We start from the raw sequence: 3,959 nt of genomic DNA on the forward strand, positions 1-3,959 counted from the left end.
GTCATTCGGAAGCTGGTGGTGGAGAAGTCCCGTCGATGGACTCATTAGTTCAAATTTCATCTATTGCATCGTGATGTTGCTATATGGCGGAGGGGGGCGGGGGGACTTGAACCTTGGAGTCATTTGTGATTTGGGAACGAATACTTTGAATAAGCACTAATTTTTATTTGTTAATATTTCTATACAATGAAGCAAATTTGGCAAAGATATTTTGTCAGCAATCATTTGTGACCTCAGACATCCTACAGTTAATATTTTAATAAACACTATGAAAGGATACTCCCAAGATCCTGGACAAAGGGCTGGTGCATGTGGAGATTTAAATTGGCATCAAGAATCATACACTTGTCTAGCTCTGTTTGATTTCATTTTTTCAATGAAGTATGCCAATTTTGTGTCTGTGATCATGTGAAAGTTCTGTTGAAATGAAAGAATCCTGCCTGCTTCTCCCCCCGTGAAGAATTTATGTGCAAAACATGGTGTGAATATATCATATATCAAATGTCCAACTTTTACATGTGGATGGTTTTGTGCAAGAACATGCAAGTCAATAAAATCTTCGTAGTTTTCACATTTTAAAAAGGCTGTATGTCCTTGTGTATATCTTTTCTCTAAACTTGCATATTTTAAACAAGTGAAGGACCAATATAGAACCACCTTTGGTTTCAGATGCAAATATAAATGAACATAAATGTATTTTTCCTGAATATTAAAAAATATGGCTAGATTAACAAAAATAAATTAGTTAATACAAAAGAATAATTAGAATGACTAATATTTTTCTTAGTATTTCCATTACACTATTTGAATAAAAAGAAAAGAGGGAAAAAGAAAAGTATAAATATTTTGATCACTATATTCTTTCAAGGATTATTTATGTGTGATCAACTTGAGAACAACTTACAAAGTTGAATTTGGTTGTTGTTAAGTACTGTTGAGTGGGTTCTGACTCATACTGACCCTGTATAGGGTTTCTGAGGAGCAGCTGGTGGGTTTGAATTACTGACCTTGTGGTTCAAAGTCCTCTGCTGATTCTATAGCACCACACCAAAAAATCGCATCGTCATGTGGCTGAATTTCTACTCATAGTGATTCTACAGCAATGCTAAAGAACAGAGTAGTATAACCACATAGGTTTTCCAAAACTAGAATTTATAAGACCCTTGATGTGGTACTATAGAATAAGTATTCTGTTGTTGTTGTTATGTGCCATGGAGTCGGTTCCAACTCATAGCGACCCTGTACAGGGTTTCTGAGGCTGTAAATCTTTACGGGAGCAGAAAGCCTCATCTTTCTCCCACGGAACAGCTGCTAGTTTCAGACTGCTGACTTTGCAATTCACAACCCAATTCATAGTTTTGAACTGCTGACCTTTCGGTTTGCAGCCCAATTCGTAACCACTACGCTACCAGTGTACTGGACTAGTAATCAAAGATGAGCAGTTCAAACCCACCAGGTGCTCTGTTGGTCAGTATGAGTCAGAACTGACTTGATTGTACACAATGGTAACAACAACAATTCTTTATTGAAGCTGATTGCTGTACATTTCTCCTATGATGGGTTTCAGCCACTGACATTTTGATTATCCACTGCACTACTTTGCTTAACCACTGCACTACTAGGACTCCTTATGAAGCTTAATGGGGCTTCAAATGTAGAAAAACTAATGAATGTCAAGGACCTTTATGCTGTAAAGTGCTAGGCCACTTTCAGGACAAGCTAGGATTTTTAAAGCTCAGTCTACTATCCCATCAAGTATTTTCAAGATGTGAAAACATTGAGCTAGAAATGGTCTTGAAGCGAAGACTGTTTGGGGAAGTGTCTTTAAATTAAAGCTCTCTGTACCTATCAACAACATCTTGCAAAGTGTTAAAAACAAAATATTTTCCCACAAAAGAGTTATGTTGGAATTGTAACCTCTTTTATTTATGAATGTTACCCTATTTGGAAATAAAATTCTTTTGTTATGGTAATGAGATCACACAAGTGTTGAGTGTATACTGAACTTAATCCCTTCTGAAGGATTTTTATAAAAGCAAAGAACAGGTATTCAAAGACATTTAGAGAGAAGAGAGACACCATGTGATATTAGACATAGAAGACATGCTCAAGAGGCTAAAAGATTGTTGACAGCTACTAAAAGTTGACTGAGAACAAAAGATATTATCCACTGGAGCCAGGGCCCTGAATTTGGAAGTTTAGCCTTTTTGAATTCTGAGAAAACACATTATTGCTCTTTTAAGCCATCCACTTAAAATACTTGCATTTGGGCATGACTAGGGAACAAAGAAACCAAAGAAAATGGCAATAATGGAAATTTCAGTTGAGATCCCAGCTGGGGATCTCTTCTTAGTGTTGTCAAGTGTCATAGAGTTGGTTCTGATCCATAGTGACCCAGGTTTCTGATGTGGCTGTGAGTTTGAACTGCCAAACTTGAGGTTCAAACCAACCTCATGGTTGAGTGCTTATCCTATATTGCCACATCATAATGTCCCTGAAATAGTAGTTAATGACAAACAGAGCCAAGTAAAGTACATTTGACACTTTAAGGGCACTGGCTGGTATGTGACAACTACCTATATATATTTTTTTCAATTTGTTTCTAATTTCCTAATTGCTTCTCTGGATGAAACAGTCAGAAGCAGCAGCTTGCTGTTTTTGTTAAGTGTGATTGAATTGGTTGTGACTCATAGCTACCCTATTCACAAAAAAATGGAACATTGCCCAGTCTTGTGTCATACCCATAACTACAGTATGTTTGAGTTCATTGCAACTACCACTTGGCCAATCCATCTCATTGGGGTTCTTCCTCTTTTGTGCTGATGCTCCACCTGATCAAGAATGAAGTCCTCCAGGGACTGAGCCCTCTTGTCCAAAGCATAAGAAACAAAGTCTCATCATCATGACTACTAAAGAACATTCTAGCTGCACTTCTTCCAACACATATGTGTTTGCTCTTCTGGCAGTCCCTGGAACTTTCAATATTCTTTTCCAAAACCTTAACTCAAAGGTAACAATACTTCTATGGTCTTCCTTATTCATTGCCCAACTTTCACATGAATATGAAGCTATTGAAAGTACCTTGATTAAATGGCTTGAGCCAGGTACACCATAGTTCTCAAACTGGTATCTTTGCTCTTGAACATTTCAAAGAAGTCTTGTGCAGTATGTTTGCTTAATGCAATACATGGATTCATTTTTTGACTGTAGCTTCCAGGAGTGTTGATTGTGGATCCAAGCAATATGATATCTTTGACAACTTCAAAGTCTTCTTCAATTATTATGATGTTATTTATTGGTCAAGTTGTGAGGATTTTTGTTTTCTTTACATTGAATTTGCAACCCATACCATACAAGTCTTTGATCATCATCAGAAAATATTTTAAGTCCTCTTCATTTCCACATTCTTCTTTATACAATCCAGCTCCTTTAATTATTTGTCCATCATACACAATGAATTGTGTTGTTGTTGTTAGGTGCCATCGAGTTGGTACCAACTCATAGCGACCCTATGCACAACAGAACAAAACACTGGTGATTCTGGGCTAACCTCACAATTGTTGTCATGCTTAAGTCCATTGATGCGGCCACATTTCCAATCCATTTTTCTGGGGGTCTTCCATTTTCCTCTGACCTTTCACCTTACCAAACATGATATCCCCCTTCAGTAACTTGTCCTTCCTGACAGTATGTTCAAAGTATGAGAGACGAAGTCTGATCTTCCTAATCTCCAAGAAGCACTCTGGCTTTACTTCTTCCAACATAGATCTGTTTGTTTTCTTGGCAGCCCATGGTACTTTCAGTATTCTCCTCCAACACCATAACTCAAAAGCATCAATTTTTCTACAATCTTCCTTTTTCACTGTCCAACTATCACATGAATATGAGGTTATTGAAAATACCATGGTTTGGGTCAAGCACACCTTAGTCCTCAAGTTGACATCTTTGCTCTTCAAACT

The sequence above is a fragment of the Chrysochloris asiatica genome, unplaced genomic scaffold, assembly GCF_000296735.1.
Source record: "Chrysochloris asiatica unplaced genomic scaffold, ChrAsi1.0 scaffold00292, whole genome shotgun sequence".
Classification (NCBI taxonomy): domain Eukaryota; kingdom Metazoa; phylum Chordata; class Mammalia; order Afrosoricida; family Chrysochloridae; genus Chrysochloris; species Chrysochloris asiatica.